General features: G+C 40.7%; 1 long non-coding RNA gene across 2 annotated transcripts in view; it reads left to right on the forward strand.

Moving 5' to 3' along the window:
• LOC138761951 (uncharacterized) overlaps positions 1-16,495 on the forward strand; it is a 70,772-nt gene extending 54,277 nt beyond the window's left edge. Inside the window, exons 3-4 of one of the 2 annotated variants that reach the window (XR_011356647.1) lie at positions 10,796-10,996; positions 14,343-16,495. This is a non-coding gene — a long non-coding RNA (uncharacterized lncRNA). Of the gene's footprint in view, positions 1-10,795; positions 14,311-14,342 lie in introns of those variants that run through there. The other variant, XR_011356645.1, reaches the window with a different exon arrangement.
• The last annotated feature ends 1,657 nt before the right edge of the window (positions 16,496-18,152 follow it).

Genomic DNA, 18,152 nt, shown 5'->3' on the forward strand with positions numbered 1-18,152 from the left:
CCCCTTCTTGGTGGAGGCGGGGTTAGGGGAGGTTCCAGTAGCACCTAGTCCGGAGAGGCTGTTGAGGGCTACAGCCGTGCCACCATCTTGGACACATTTTTGTGATGTAATATTGGGACAAAGGTCAATGAAGGTCAGTGAACCTATGAAAGCATCCACCTTTCATTTTCCTACTGGATGATTAGAAAATGGATTTGACAGCATGAGGCAAAAGAATAAATCAGTCTGACGTCTCTTTGCATGACCTGCATTGTATACAGGGTTGAACTTTGTCTAAATGTCACATAAAATTTCTGTTCCTCAAATTCCTGACATTTAGATGCAGCATAAAGCTGGATGAAAGAATATTGATGGCCTTGACTATGTGATGATATTATTCAGCTGATCACAAAAGGGCTGCAATTTGCCCAGCAGCACGGCATTGAGGTCAACTCTTCTCACAGTGAAATATTCCTGCAATATGCCCTAGCAAAATCTTAACATTCCCACTCTATCTTGACCTACAAGTTTTTATTGCAAACAGTAAAAGAAAAGCAATAAAAAAAATTCAGATGCTGGAATTCTGAAATAAAAATAGAAATTTCTCAGCAGGACAGACAACGTCATCCAAAAGATGAACAAAGAGAACATTTCAGACCAAGGATCCTTCACCAGATTGGCTCCAACCTGAAATATTAAGTTTGTTTCTCTGTCACAGATGTTTCTGGACTGTTTCCAGTATTTTCTGTTTTTTTACGACAAATGGTTGCACCCACCTACTGATTGACCTTCTGCAGGAATGATCCTGTTAGGGAAGTCAATTCTGCTCCCCTCAGACTTGCCATTGGGATCCTAATAGTGATCTCTCATCTTTCCTAATAACAGGTCTAAGTTCCCACGTGTTTCAAGAAGACCATCATGATGCCAATACAGTACAATAATAGGTCGAAATGACTGCTGACTGGTGGTTTTAACATCCACCATCATGAAGTGCTTCAAGGAGCTGGGCATGGTTCACATAAACTCTAACCTACCCACCCGTCTTGACCCATTTTAATTTGTCTACCAGCTAAACAGATCCACAGCAGGTGCCATCTTTCTAAGTTTCCGCTCAGCCCTGGAAAACATGTGTACACAGGACACCTACTTTAGACAGTTGTTTATAGAATGTGGGCACCTGTCCACATTATGGGTCTGAAGTTCAAAGAGTAGGGAATTGCTTCAAGTTCTTAGGAAATCAAGCATGAACAGAATGAAAGAGGCTTTCTTTCTGGAAGCCATCAGGTTCTTGAATGCACTTCACAACAGTGCCAACACACTGCCCCAACTTATTTACCTTCCCTATTGTGTTAAACCACTGTCTGTATATTGATCTATTGGGGCACACTCACTAGCTGACTGTACCTGTGGCTCCACCCACAGACTCCAGAATGAAGGTGACTATTCCACAGCCCCCTCCCCAAGACGGGGAAGTCGACCAGCATGCATGTGTCTCCATTCTATTGTGAATAAAAGCCTATTAGTTATGCATAACTTCCAGTCTTTTGGAGTTATAGATGGTGCATCAATTTTATTCACAATAAATTTTGACAACGGAGCAGATCCTGAAACCAGAGAAGTTGGAAATTAATCCTCAATCATCTGAGACTGCTCCCAACTTCGAACTCTAGCTGCGCTGCTTCGAGGCGTTCCTGCAGGCATTGTCGGCTATTGCTCGGTCAGAGAATGATAAACTACAGATACTGCACTCTCGGGTCGAGCCCCTGATGTACTCAAAGATCAGGTATGCCGTGTCGTATCTGGAGGTGATGGACATCTTGAAAGGCCAGTACCTGAGAAAGGTAAATGAGGTCTTAGTAAGACCATATAACCATATAACAATTACAGTATGGAAACAGGCCATATTGACCCTTCAAGTCTGCACCGATTTAAGTGAAACTCCACTAGTTCCACCTACCTGCTCCCTGCCCATAACCCTCCAACCCCCTCACATCCATTGACTCATCCAACCTCCACTTAACTGACAAAATTGACCCTGCTGCAACCACCTCTTCTGGAAGGTCATTCCACTCAGCCACCACTCTCTGAGTGAAGAAGCTTTCTCTTACATTACTTCTAAAGTTTTGCCCCCTAACCCTTAACTTATGACCCTTAGTTCCAATCTTTCCTATCCTCAAGGGGAAGAGCCTATTCACATCTCCTGGTGACCTGAAAACAGCAACCCAGGGAAATGAGCACCGAGTACCTGCAGGCCTTGTGAACCCTTGGATAGGCCTGAAAATATAAGGCATTGATGACCACGGAGAACACAGAGGACCTGATTAGAGATGCCTATGTCGCATGCATCAGGTCCAATTACATCCAATAGAGATCGTTAGAGCAAGATGAGCTCAACTTACAGTAGGCAGTCAAATTGGCAGGCACTCTAGAGGTGGCCCTACATAATATGGAAGCCTATTCAGCTGACAACACAGCTGCCTTGTGGTTGCCCCAGGTGCCGCCAACTTGGGATGTGCAGCCAATATCATGTCCCATCGGTGATCCAAATGCGGCAGCGTACTCCACGAGCACAAAATGCCACCATCACCATGTCCCATCAGCAACCCGACCATGGCCGCTGTACTCATGAGCACCTGAAGTGCTACTTTTGCGGCCTGGGCAAGCACTCGGAGGAAATGCTGCCAGTGAAAGATGCGATTTTCTCCAGTTGCAGGAAGAAGGGGCAATATGCAAAGGTGTGTAGATCCAAACCACCTCTGCCCACCAGTGCCACGTGTGGATCATGGGGGCCACCATCTTGGATGCCGTCAACCCCAGGAACCAACAGCAAGTCGAGGGGGCTGCCATCTTGGGCACCATCTTCGAGACCCAGCAGCACCATGTGCGAGTTGTGGGGGCTACCATCTTGGGTGCCATCTTCGAGGCTCAGCAGCACCACGTGCGAGCTATGGAGGCCTCCATCTTGGACTCTGCCATCTCCCAAATGAACACACGAATGCTCCGCTGCATTAACAAGCAGAGATTTGATAATGGCCTCCATCACGTTGGATTAAGGTAGTCCTCATCAACTCATCAGGTCCATGATGAACATTCAGGTAACCAGCCACGTGATGAATTTTCTGTTTGATAGTGGAAGCATGGAGAGCTTCATCCACCTGACGTGCAGCGCTACTCCCTCGTGGTAAGGCCAGTAAGACAAAAGTTCTCTTTGGTCTCAAAATCCTACATGGCTGATGTCCACAGCTACTGCGTAGTGACCCTGACCATGCAGGACATGGACTACAATGACTACTGCATAGTGACCCTCACCATGCAGGGCATGGACTACAAAGACTTCAAAATCCCATTGATGTTGCAGCTCTGCAATGTCGGGCTACTGGGACTGGACTTTTAATAGCCCCTTTCACACTTGCAAGTGATCCCAGGAATTAACAGCGAATCGGCCTTTAAATTGTCTCGTGTGAAAGCAAAAGCAGCTCAACGCCGGTGTCTGATGATGTAATCTCACTCTGGGGATTGTTTGCCTCAACCCCGAGTACAATCCCCAATGTCTGCAGATGCTGGTGTTGCAATCATGCAAGTGTGAAACGGGCAATTGCACTGAGGGATTGAAATGACCCAAGTTTTTGTGTGAATGTAGGAACTTGAAGGAAGATTAAAATGAAGGTATAAATTTTGCCGTGGGAAAGTCACAGCATGGGAAAGAGAGAGAGAGAGAAAGAGGAAATAAATAGCAATAGTGGACAATTTTTAAACAGCATGGGAAACGTAGCAATATACTGCACAATTTATAAAGACTGTTGGAAAAAGCAATGATGGACCTGACTTCCCAGAATGCCATGCGGTAGAGACACCCCTCCATGAATGATCCCTGCATGCAACTATGCATACAGCAATGAGTACTTCATCAACATCATTGACGAGTATTTGCGTTTTCCATTTGCCATCCCCTTCCCAGATACGACAGCTGCCACAGTCATAAAGGCCCTATGTACTCTCTTCACCCTGTTTGGGTTCCCCAGCTATATTCATAGTGATTGAGGACCCTCCTTTATGAGTGATGAGCTGCGCCAGTACCTGCTGGTCAGAGGCATCGTCATAAGAGGATCACCAGCTACAACATATGGAGGGAACGGGCAGGTGGAAAAGGAGAATGCCACAGTCTTGAAGGTCATCCTCCTTGCCCTGCAATCTAGAGGCCTTTCTGTTTTCCATTGGCAAGAGGTCCTCCCTTAGTCACTCCACTCAATAAGGTCACTCCTATGTATGGCCACCAATGCCACATCATATGTACGTATGTTTTCCTTTCCTAGGAAGTCCACTACAGGGTCCAGGCTGACAGCATGACTGACATCCACTGGGCCAGTCCAACTCTGGAAATGTGAGGAGTAATAAGTCTGACTCATTGGTCGAAAGGGTCCATCTCTTCCAAGCCAACCCCCAATGTGCCTATGTGGCATATGCTGATGGGCATGAAGACACAGTCTCTGTTAAGGATATGGTACCCTCAGGAGCTCTGGAAGCCATCACTGATCATCCCATACCCCTTTCACCTCTCACCATCCAGGAGACACCAGGGTCATGGCATCTTATCCCAGCAGTTTCTTTCTGTTTATGCTATGCTGGTTTTCCATAGGAGCAAGGATTTAAAGGATCCCACCAACTCCCTTGAAATTGTTTCCTCACACTGCAGATCTCTAAAACATAGGTTCCATTCATCAGGCTATGTTGTGACAGGAAGTGAGTCCCAGCAATAGGAGGTGTTGAAGAGTCATTCCCATGTGCTGAAATAGCCTTTCAGAGGTACTATCTCTCTCCCTATATGCATAGTATAGCTCTAGATAACATTAATAACTTGTGTTTCACCTTTTTTTCTGCCTCCCTGGGGTTTAGCCAAAGATGTGTTTGAACCTCCTTAAGCTCACCAGTACTCATGCAAGTATTAGTGACCCATCTTCCTCTTAAGGGTGGTTTAGGGAGGCAGTGTTGAAATCTATCCACAATTTCCAGAGTAGGTTCACGTCATTCAAAAAAACCAGATGCATTTGGCACTCGGTTTCTATATTCCCTGGAGGACAAGAGAAGCCTATCCCTAATATTTGGGAAAGCAAACTTGCAATCAGAGATTGGTACATGATAGACTAGATTGACTTTGCAATAATAAGGGAGAGATGTACTTTTGGAATCACCCTGTAGAACTAGACTTTAACCCAAGTTACAATTTCTTTTCCAAGATCAATGTAAAGGTACCCAAAAATTTTGAAAAAAAATCATCCCTGTTATTGATTTATGTGTCCTTGTCAATACCAATCTTCCAATAAGCATTTTTACAACAGATGCCATTTCATGACATCATTTCAATTAGCACCTACTTATGAAATGTGCATAAAAGTCTCCAAAGATCCTGGAATGTTACTGAATATGAATTCTTCAGTATTTCAAATAAGATCTGTTTTACCTAATTCTCCCAATATTTATCCATTTCAACTGGAATGGTAATGGTAGCGTTTTCTTTTATGTGGATGCCAAAAATGGCGGCACCCAGACCTTGAGTGTGTGGGTTCCAGGGAGCAGCAGACCAGCGCAGGGCACCAGAGCAGGAGAAAACCCTCACTCCCAAAGGGAGAAGTCTGGGAGAGGGCTCAACACTACAGGGTAGAAGACTGCAGCAGTGGACCAGTGCAGGAATTGGTACCTGAAGGACATACACCAAGGTGTAGGTGAGGAACCAGGTGTTGGGACTGCAATTTGTGAGGATGTCGATGGTGAGCAGGGCTCAGGGGCTGACATTTTTTTAATTACATTGAGGGTTCAGAACCAGGGGCTGAGTAGGGTGGACCAGGATGTGTCATGCTCACAACTGGAATGGAGAGGAGGCTATCAGCTATGGACAGGAGGCACCAACATCAGAAGAAGTGGTCAGATCCATGGACAGTCATTGTCTTTGAAGGGACTCCCTTTTGTTTCACTTTTTTTGTCTTGATAGTGGTGACTCTTTGTGCGTCTTTACAGGGGAAAGTGTATTTCCTATACATGACAATAAAGGAATCTTGAATAGTAGCTTAGCTGTGCCGTTAATATCCAGTGTTCTAAATTGTTTCTGTTAAGCAAAGAAAATCTGCAGATGCTGGGGTAGAGTGCAATACACAAATGTGCTGGAGAAAGTCAGCAGGTCACACAGCATGCACAGAAAGTAAAGGGCAGCCAACATTTCGGGTGTGAGCCCTTCGCCCGAAATATTGGTTACCCTTGACTTCCTCTGGATGTCTCATGACCTGCTGAGTTTCTGCAGCACATTGTTGCCTAAATTATTGACATGAGTTTGATCCCTCCAAAGAAGTTGAACAACTTAAATTTGGGAAAGTAAATAATGGTAAGATAAACATCTGGTATCAGTAAGGATGAACATAAAAAGTCAAAATTGTCAATGTTTGATTTACTAACACCCTTCAGGGAAAGAAATATGCCAACTTTTATGATCCAACATGACTCCATATCCAATTACATGGTAACACTACAATTTTATCATCTACCAAATTTTTGTGATATTCAGAGGACAAAGACACAAAATAAATTTATTTTCATTTTTTCTGGTCTTCTCAAAGGGTAATAGAGAGGGAATTATCTGAAATTACTGAGAGACTAATGTTACTCAATCAAAACTGCATTTGACATTTAAAAGAGTCAACGTTTCACCTACACCTGCACAATGGCTTTGTTTAAATTTGGAAAACATTAGATATGCTGACATTAATTCAATGATCAAATATGGGGCTCATTTATAGACTACTATCATAACCTCAAGAGTTAGTGTTGATTTGGAATTTTGGCATGGTGCTCTCTCTCTCTCGCTCTCTAGGATTATGCCACTTGAATTTTTTTTTAAATGTCAAACTTCAATCTTACTTAGGGGATGGGGTTTAGAATTTATCCTTTTTTTGTATTTGCTTTTTTTTCTTTGTTAGATTTTATTGTAACATTAAGTTTGTGCTTCTGAATTTTTATATAATAATCACTCACTATGGGATTTTTTATTAGATCTATAGTACATATTGTGTTCATTTTTTCTATTGTACAAATATCAAAAATATTTTAAAAAGTCAATATTAAAACATAAGGGAATTTCAGCTCATTAAATAGTTGCTGATAAATGCAGAATCCAGCCTTCCAATATTGTGTAGGAATTTATTTTCCAACGAGACTTATTCCTTAAACATTGGACCATCTAGGGTTCATCCAGTTTAGATTCTTTCACAGAAATACAGATCTGGTTTGATGAAATTCTTCAATAAATATCCCTCTAGCAAAAAATAATTAAGGGATACAAAATCAATGCACACACGGATCAAATGCACATTCTATCCAGCCTAAACAGAAGAGAAATGGGGTGGGGGGGGGGAGAGAGAGAGAGAGAGAGAGAGAGAGGGAGAGAGAAAGAGAGAGAGAGAGAGAGAGACAGACAGACAGAAACAGAGAGAGAGATGAGAGATGGTTAATATATAGAGCAGCTATTTTTTTTAACATTCTCTATCAATAAGTCAGGTCTGCCATAATTGAACCTGTACTGATAGTCAATCAGTCACACTTCATTGAATTCCATGTCAACACTGAGTCAGATTCCATTTGTTTCCATGCCAGTCTCTTCTGGGTTATTGGCTCATCTCATTCGTCCCTTCATTGGTTCTTGCTGACCTGCATACCACTCAGCATAGCAAACTTGTCCATTGTCACCCAGCACAAAGAGGAAATGACCATTCAATGTAGATGTTCAAACATTATACTCAGCTAAATGACCTGGGAACTGAAGAATATATAATAAATGTGGTGTTCTGTGGGTTCTTCTTGAATTACCTGTCAAGATCATGTACTCACTTGAGGCATGAAGCAAGAAGTAAAATAACCTTTGTTGTTCACAGCCAGAATGACAACAACACTTACAAGATATAATCAAGTGAAACAGCTTCTTTAGGTAGCAGCAATCCACTTAAGTTAAACATTGTTTCCCTCTTTTAAAGAGAAGATGTGTTTTGTTTCCCTCTTTTAAAGAGAAGATGTGAAGCACCTCTGTAAACAGGTAAACATAAACACATAAAGACAACAGAGTTGTGAACTCGGCTAGTGGCATCATGGGTATCAGTCATCTCTCCATTGAGGACATCTACAAGAGGTGATGTCTTAAGAAAACAGCCTCATCCTCCCTCCAGCCACGTCACGCCCTCTTCACACTGCTACCATGAAGAAGGAGGTATAGGAGTCTGAAAACAAACCCTCAATGGTACAAAAAATGGCTTCCTTCCCTCTGCCATTAGATTCTGAATGGACAATGAACCACAGACACTACCTAATTTTCTCTTCATTTGCACTAATTTATTTATATGTTTTAATTGTAATTTATGCTGCCACAAAACAACACATTTTATGACCTGTTCATGACAATAAATTCTGATTTACAAATGACAGGTAATATTTATATTAACCAACTTACTAGGCATGACCGCATGTTCACACCTAACCACAGATCAGTCACACTAGCTCCATACTGGTCTTTGTCTTCAGACACACACTTATCTAGACCAGTCCCCACCTGTGGTCATACTCCCAACTGCACACATCCCTATCTCCAGCCACATTCCCAATCATACCCATCTTCATCTCCTGCCACACACCCAACCACACAGCTCCTCCATACACAGAGCATTACCAGTCCCCGATTTCAATTGCACAGCTAACCCCATGGTTCCTGGCTCACCTATGGCCCTTATCACACTCTCAATAACTCATCTTAGAGTTAGATGGCTTCCTAGCCTCTTGGTCATCTACATCAAACCAATCTTTCTGGTCTTTATCCACATTTTAAAGGACTGCGAATATTCATTGATGTCTGACATTTAGGGGGTGGGGGAGTGGTCAGGCACCTCCTGTCCCATCTGTGAAAGTGCCTGCTGTGCTTACACTGGTTTCATTAGCCACCCCAGAATGCACAGAGGTAAGTTTAGCTGCGCTTTACTCAGTGGGTCTCCTGTCGCCTCCCCCATTGATTCTAACAGGTCATCATCCCTCTCTTGTCTGGTTTCATTTATCACCTTTCTTCTGTCCAAATTCCAGAATCTACTGCCCTTTGTGGTCTCCACTTAACACCTTTAATCTCTTCACGACCTCCAACCTCCCCTACCCCTACCTGGCTCCATCTGCCAATCATCACCCACGTCACCTGGTTCCATTATCACCTGCCAGCTCCTGTCCCACACCTCTTCACATTTGCCACCTTCCTTCTATTCTCAGTCCTATCGCAAGGCCTTGACCCGAAACATCAGCTATCCCTCTACCTCCACAGAAGCTGAGTTCCACCAGCAGTTTCTCTGTTGCTTCTATAACTTCTTTCTTCATTGTCCTCCCTGCATATTGGGCCCATCAGCTTCCCTCTAATTAATCACACAACTGACAAGGCCAGTCTCCATCATTATAATGTCTCAGCAACTGTTGAAGACAAGTTCCTGTACCAGATCAGTTTGTCTGAGTGGACAAAAATATTTGACCTTTTACTTGATTATACCAATGATCTTTCCTGCACTGTCTCGTGGAATGCCTTTGTAACACCTCAGCTTCAGCTGACTTCTCATGGAGTCACTGAAGAGCACTGCATGCCACTTCACCCACTGTATCTGCACCAGCTACCAATTGTCCGTTCTTACCATGATCCCACCCTAACTCATTTTATCCTCCCCATATTGCCGTCAATACGCCCTGTATTCTACCACTCATTGACAAACCAGGAGCAATTTAAAAGTTGTCTTATAGCACCATTGTATCTCCTGGTTCTTATAGGTTCCTAAGACAAAGAAGGAAACCATTGGCAAATAAATCTCTTAAAGCAGTCTCAGCAATCCCACCAAAAAACAGAAATGTTATAGGAACTCAGCTGGTCTTGCAGCATCCAGATCTCTTGTTTTTCACTCCATTCAGTTCTTTCATGTTTCACTGCTCATCAATCCCATTCCCTCACTTATTTATGAGAAATCTACCTCTCTCATATCCCCATTGACCTTCTCTCCATTCTCCAACCATCCACCTACAAGAGAAACTGACAATGGCTAACCAGCCAGCACATCTTTAGGATGTGGAAGGAGACCTGATCACCCAGGAGAAATTTACATGACTACACGACCATAAGGAGAACATGCAAACTCCACACAAGAGATCAGGATCAATCTTGGATCACTGGAGTCATGATGTTGGGCAACATTGCCATCCTTACAGTAATTACAATTATAATTGATTCCACTGGACAATTAAGATTTTGCTTCCTGAACACTTTTGGGTGTATTTTATAGATTTGGACTGTTGATCACAAAAATCACCTTAAAATGTTCCTATTATGTGCCTTTTTTTGTGATTTCATTTCATACTTTAAGTCTATTTCAAGCAGACAAAACCATGAAGTGCAACATGTCATTGAAAATTCATTTTTTGCATTCGGACTTGGACTTTTTCCCTGGTGATCTTGGTGCTGTCAGTGACCAACATGGTGAAAGGTTTCACCAGGACATTGCGACGATGGAAAAGCGGTATCAGGGTCATTGGAATCCATCAATGCTGGTCGATTATTGTGGAGACTGACATGAAAGGCATCAGATGCTGAGTGCAAAGAAAAATAAGTGGCAAAACATTTTTAATTCTGTTGAACTGATGCAATGTGTTAGCATCATTATGTGTTAACTAAATGTTTCTCCAACTTCCTATGTAATACAACAAATCTGAAATTATCTTTGTGTTCAGCTTGAAGTTGACTTATCATAATCCCAAATTTTTTTTTCAGGAAGCAAATCTTATGAGAAAAAAATGTTGTCCATTGTTCTTTTTGGAAGAGAGAACCCAGGTTTCATGAAAGGGAACATTTCAGAGGGACCAAGAGTGGAAGGTGTCATCATAGGAATAAATACAAGAGATATTTGAAACCGAGGAAAAAGGAATGCCAACCTTTGAGGAGGCAGGACAAGAGAATGAGCAGTCATAGTAGGTACGCAAGTCTCTAGGATGGTAAAAGGTGTCAGTCATCTGTTATTTTCTGATAAGCTGGAGACAAAGAAGATCAAGGAAAGAAAGGAGTCACAGGTGGTCCACATAAATACAAGGGCAGGATGGAAACTGGCAACAAATGTAAATTCTGTGTGGGCACAGAGTGTGTAATCAGGCCAGTTGTTTTCATGATTGCAAACAAAGAAAAACAATTCATCTAACCTGCCTTGATTTTTCGACAATTTGCTGTTTGAAGTTTGATGCCAATGCGATTTGTTCTTTCCGCTGATTCACATTGGTTGGGTTAAGGCCTTGTATATGAATCCGATTGCTAGGGTGGTGACAAATGAACAGACCTCTTTACCATATAACCATATAACCATATAACCACTTACAGCACAGAACAGGCCAGTTCGGCCCTACTAGTCCATGCCGTAGCAAATCCCCACCCTCCTAGTCCCACTGACAAGCACCTGGTCCATACCCCTCTAGTCCCCTCCTGTCCATGTAACGATCCAGTCTTTCCTTAAATGTAACCAATGATCCCGCCTCGACCACGTCTGCCGGAAGCTCATTCCACATCCCCACCACCCTCTGCGTAAAGAAATTTCCCCTCATGTTCCCCTTATAATTTTCCCCCTTCAATCTTAAACCATGTCCTCTAGTTTGAATCTCCCCCTTTCTTAAACTGCTCTGGCAGTTTTCATTGCACTTCATTTAATGTTTTGGAAGATTTCTATTTTAACATCTATCAACTCTCTTTGATTCCCTAATGTGCTTAGTTTTCCTGTCAGAAGCCTCTTCATTCAGTTGTCCTCTCAGATCCGCCAATCTCCTTTTAGATTTAATCAGCAATTGATCCCATTTTCAGTCAGCGGATTCTATTGCAATTGCAACTGAGAAGCAGTATTCAATACACCCTTCACCCCTTTCCTTTCCTCCACTGGTACAGTGCTCCCTTCTGCTTCATTGTCATGTCTCCGTTGGTAGAGGCAATGAACTAATTATTGGTCCCCAGCTCTTTTCTCTTGGAGGCTTTCACCTGAGGCTCTTAAACCAAATAGATTGTGCAGAAGATGATTTGTTGCTTTTAATTTGGAAAAGATTCCTTCCATTTGAGGAACTTTTCAAGGGTTGGAAGAAAAGCTCATATATTCAATAAAGAGGGAATCAAAACCAGAAAAATCCAGGCCAGCTAACTTAACACCTATTGACGGAAACAAATTCAAAGCTGCAAAAAAAATGAAGTTACAGAATTTTTAAAATTCCAGGTAATCAGTGTGATTCTGTGAAAGGAAAAAATCATTATTTGACAAACTTCAAAATCTCCAATAAGAAGTGCGGTGGAACTAGTTGATGCACAATGCTTAGATATTGAAAAGTTAAAGTGACACACCAAAGAGTCTTGTGGAAAATAGCAAAATTAATATTTTCAGACATAGCAGATCAGCATGGATAAAATATTGTGTACCCAACAAGAAAGAAGGGATGAGTGAATAGGAATTAATGGGTTTATTTCTTGTCTGAAGAGATGCATAAGTATTGGGTGACGGAGATCAGTACTGAGGCCTCAGCCTATTTTTGTTCAACATTTATATAAGACAATTAGATGAAGCCATAAAAGCGCTAAGATAAGTTGTGAAAAATAATATAGATGCTTCAAAGGGATATAAAGGTAGGGGATGATCCAGCAAATAAATTATAACATTGGCATATGCAAAATATCCTTGTTGCCAGTAAAAAATTAAAGAGCATATTATCTAAACTGAAAGTGTTGAAGAACTCAAAGATGCAGAGGAATCTCTGATCAATGATTGCAAAAGGCTAATATGCAATAATCAGGAACACTGATAGAATTGTATTCTTTATTGCTTTGGGAATTAAATGCTAACGTCAGTGTTATGTTTTATTTACACAAAGCAGCAGCGAGACCATAATCTGGAATAATATCACTCTCATATTTTAAGGATGTAAATAGACTGGAAGCTGGTCAGGGCAAGTTTACCAGATTGATAATTAATGATGGACAGGGTGGGTAGAAGCTTCGACACGTTACGGGAGCACAAGGAATAGGAGCAAGAGTAGGCCATGCTTCACCAATTTACAATATTGTGGTTGATGTGGCTATGGATTTGTTATATTTCTTCGCTTTATCCCCCCCCCCCCCCCCCATAAACTTTAATTCCCCAACAATGCAAAAATGTATCTAACCAATGAGGCATCCTCCACTCCTTGGGAAGAGAATTCTGCATATTCATCGCTCTCTGGGAAAATCAGTGTTTCCTTATGTCTGTCCTAAATCTAGTTCCCCGAATCATGAGTCTATGTACCCTTGTTCACAACCACCCGGTTAAAAAAAAATACACCTTTATCTTATCTATTCCTTTCATAATTTTAGGTTTCTATAGGATTCTCTCTCATTTTTCTAACTCCCAGCGGAACAACCTCTCTGCTATTACATTTCATCCTTCTAGCATTGAAGGCCAACATGCTAGTTGTCTTTTGATTGTCTGTGGCACCTGGAAACCAGCCTTTTAGTTATTCATACACAAACTCTCCCAAATCCTTCTGCATAACAGCATGCTGCAATCTTTCACCATTTAAATAACAATTGATTTCCTATTTGCCAAGGTTGTATTTGCTGGATCTTTGTCAACATAGGCATTGAGGCAAAATCCAGATCAAGGGAACTCCCTTTAAAAATAGCACAGCTTATTTAAAACAGACAAGTTAAAATATTTTCTCTTGAAAGTCTGTGAGCCTTTGAAACATTCTCCCTCCAAGGATGGTGGGTCAGAGTTTTTGAATATTTTGAAGATTATTGACCTGTACTAGTGAGAAAGAGTACTGGGGACACAGAGGACACAAGAAATAAGACCAGGAGTAGATCGGCTGGTCTGTTAGGATTGCTCTGCCATTCAATAAGTTTTGGCTGATCTGCTTGGGAATTCATCTCCACTTGCTCACTGGTTCCATAACCTTCAATTCCCCTAATCACCAAATCTATCTGTATCTTAAATAAATGTAATGAAGCAGGCCCCATTGCTTCGTCAGGCACAGAATTCCACAGATTTATTACCGTCTGGGAAAAACTGTTCCTCTATCTCTGTCTTAAATCAATTCTGCTGAACCTAAGTGCTAGTCTCACCCTGGCAGTGGAATCAATCTGCCAATGCTGGAACTTATACCAATCAATCAAGCTCCTGGAGCAGCTCATACATATCTGTCACCATCTCCCAACTCCATCCCATTTGCATCCATCTGACTGTCATCCTTCACCTCCTTGGTTATCTATCATCCATTATTCCCTCCTGTCTTGCTGCCTATTTTCCCCTCTTGCTTCTCAGCCTTAAACCAAGATTTTGACACGCCTTCAGGAAAGTGAATTCAAGAAAAGCATCTAGTATGGATGGAGTACCCGGCTGAGTACTGAAAAGCTGTGCTGAGAAACTTGCCAATGTGTTCACGGATATCGTCAATATCTCTCTCCAACAGAGCATAGTTTCAAACTGGCCTCAATTGTACCTGTGCCCTAGAAGATACTACTGTGAAGCGTATTAGCTTCTGTCTGAGCAGTGACATGGATCCATTTCAATTTGCTTACTGCAGCAACAAATCTATGGGTCTATACAAAACCCTGCAACACCTGGTCAGCAAAGAAGCAAATATCAGGATGCTGTTTATTGACTGCAGTTCAGCAGTCTTGGACTTGGACCTCAATACCCAACTGTGTAAATGGAAATTGGATTTCCTCATCTCCAGAACCCAATTAGTGAAGACTGTCAAGAGCAACTCTTCCACAATCTCCATCAGCATTGGTATTATCTTATTGCAATTTTGAAAAATGCCTTTTATTTTGTTATGCTTCAAGTAATTTGCAAACTCATCCAATTTTACTGTCAATATCCTGCGACTTCATTTTCCCATTCCCTAATTTGCCACATTGTGGATTTAGTTAAACTCATCTAAGAACAAAGTATCATGTTACTTTAGAATTAGAACATTATAGCATAGTGCAGGTCCTTTGGCTCATGATGTCATGCCAACCTATGTAAACTTACTCAATAATCAAACCCTTCCCTACCTCACACCCACAACCCCCCATTTTTCTGTCTGAGAGTCTTTTAAATGTCCTCAATGTATCAGTCTCCATTACCACAATGCATTCCACTAAATTCTGTAAAAACTTACCTCTGACGCTACCCTAAACATTCCTCCCCTCACTTTAATCAGACAACCTCTGGTATTTGCAATTGTTGCACCATAAAAAAGGTCTTGACTAATGCTCATAATCTTGTCCACTTCTATTAAGTCACCTCTCATCCTTCATTGCTCCAAACAGAAAACCTGAGGTCTGTTAACATTGCCCCACAAGACAAGTTCTACAATCCAGGCAAGATCCTATTGCATCCTTTCCAAAGCTTCTACATCCTTCTTGAATGAGGTGACCAGAATTGAACACAATATTTCAAGTTTGTTCTAACCAGAGTTTTATAGAGCTGCAACATCACCTTACGGCTCTTGTACTTAATCCTCCAGCTAATTAAGCCAGCATACCATATGCCTTCTCAACTACCTTATCAACCTGTGTGGCAACCTTGCAAGATCTATGGATTTGGTCCCCAATGTCCCTCTGTTCTTCCACAATGTTAAAAATTCTCCCATTAACCACGTACGAATTTTCAAATTCAATCTTCCAAAACGCAGCACTTCATAATTATCTAGATTGAACTCTATTTGCCATTTTCAGCTCAACTCTGCATCTTGTCTATATTCTTTTGTAACCTATGACAACTTCAACACTATCCACCTTCATGTCATCTGAAAATTTATTAAACCATCCTCCCACTTCTTCATCCAGGTCATTTATTTTTTAAAAATCACAAAAAGCAGGAGTCCCAGAAAAAGATCCTGGCTGACTGACCTCCAGGCAGAATACATTACTCATTTAACCATTACGACATGAAGCATTAAGCAAAGTAAATTGTTATTAATAATTATCAGTCTATAACAGTGTTATAAGATGTAATCATATGATACATCTCAAATATAGCATATTCCCTGGCAGTTTACAGATATAAATATTATAAAGAAGCCTGAAAGAGTTAAGGGAAATTGTTTATTATTGTTAAATAAATGGAAAAAGTTTTAAAGCTTATAAAGCCTTGATCTTTTTGATATATTGCATAAAAAAATGCCTCTTTATGACAAAAGAATCTGCTAAATTACATTTAAGAAATATAGTTTCATGAATATGGAATTTACCCATCTGTACAAGAAGATTAAAAGCAATCTGTTTTACATAATATTTGTTTGATCTAAAACAGCAAATTATATCCCCAAGCTTTAATTTTTGAAGGATCTTTAAATTGGCTCTGGCAAGAAAGATTAAACTCATTCAAAAATATTTCACACTTGCAGTGAGGGGAAAATAAAATGCTGATTACCAGTATTACAAATTATGCATGATGGAAAGTCTGTCGTGATATTCATTACTGGCAAAATATTATGAATGTCTGAAGTAAAAGGTTTGCTTCACTTTGAATTGTTGAAAATAAATTTTCTTTGTGTAATCATGATATTGTAGCATATCTTTACCAAGTAACTTTTCCGGGCAGTTCTCCCCTTCCAATTTATGCTTCAACTTCCAATGAACAGTATCATCATTAATATGAAGATATTTGAAGCCTGGAGTTATGATACCATTTAAGGCAATCAATGGTGAAGATTATTCAAGGCTTTAAATACTAATGGGAATAACCCAGAGTATTCTTGGAAAAGTAATGAAAATGTGTTTTTAATTAAGGAATTTCAAGTAATACTAAGTGATATTATCAAGTGCAATTGGAAATAAATAATTAAGCATTTAGCAAAGAATGCAGAGATCTAACAAAACGATAACCCAGACAAACACAAAATAAAGAGCTCATAGATGTGATGGCTATGTAGCAATAATTGTGAGTACAATTTTATACTTTTTCATTGTACATACATACTTAGTAAAACAGGGGACATCAGATTTTAAAACACCTTGAATTGCTCCCACTATTTTTTACGACTACTGTGCTGCCCTGTTGCTTCTTCAATAGGGATAACTTGAGCTACCCTGATTAAAAGAGATAGAATATTTTTAGCCATATTTTTCCCATTTCATCATCACCAACTTCCCCAACAAGGGAAGTTAATTCAAAGCTTGCAACTGTTTACAAAGTAGCTTTAGCAGTGTTAAATATTCTTTAAGTTTATTTCAACAACTGCATTCATTTTTAGAGATACTATTTATTACAAATTATTCACAATCAGTTCATTATGGTACACATTGGAATGCTTAGAGGATGGAACAGACCCTTTGTCATTGGCTTCACCTGTTCATTCCACCCAGATGGCATTATGGGTGTCTCATTTGATCCATATTCTTCTGATCCCATGCTTTCCATACACCTGTCCAAATGTATTTTGAATGTTATCATTGCACCCTCTCCTATCTGGGAGTTAATTCCAGATACAGACTGAAAAAGTTACCCAGAGGTCCTTCTTAAATCTTTCTCCCTCATCTCAAATCTCTGCCCTCTAGTTAAAAAGTTAACTACCCTAGAAAAAAAATACTGATCATTCACTGATGATTTTATTAACTTCTTTAGCCTTGTACACTCCAGAGAATAAGACACATCCTATCCAATCTCTCCCTCCAACTTAAGTCCTCCACTCCCAGCAACATCCAGCTGAACATCGTCTGTACTCCTTTCAACTTATTCTTCTTGCAGTTAGGCAACCAGAACTGCTCACAGTGCTCCAAGTGTGGTCACACACGTTTTGTACAGCCTGAATCATGAAGTCCTAATTTTTGTACTTAGTACCCTGCTCAATGAAGGCAAATATTCCAAAAATCTTCTTCGTTATTTGACTAATTTTTGTACAGCTGTGTTCAACTTTGGAGGTTTACCTGTTTTATGGTTCTTTAGGTAAAGAACCCGCTTAATCAAGCCCCAACAATGTCAGGATAGGAATTCCTTTCATACTACTAAATTTCCTCGTTTAAAAAATTTTAACCACCTTTGGACTGGTTCTCAATAAGATTAATGCTAACATGAAAAATTATATATATGGCTCCCAAGCAAATCATGTTTTTGGAACCAAGCCTATCTGCACTGTTAAAG

Source organism: Narcine bancroftii, chromosome 4, assembly GCF_036971445.1.
Source record: "Narcine bancroftii isolate sNarBan1 chromosome 4, sNarBan1.hap1, whole genome shotgun sequence".
NCBI classification, from domain to species: domain Eukaryota; kingdom Metazoa; phylum Chordata; class Chondrichthyes; order Torpediniformes; family Narcinidae; genus Narcine; species Narcine bancroftii.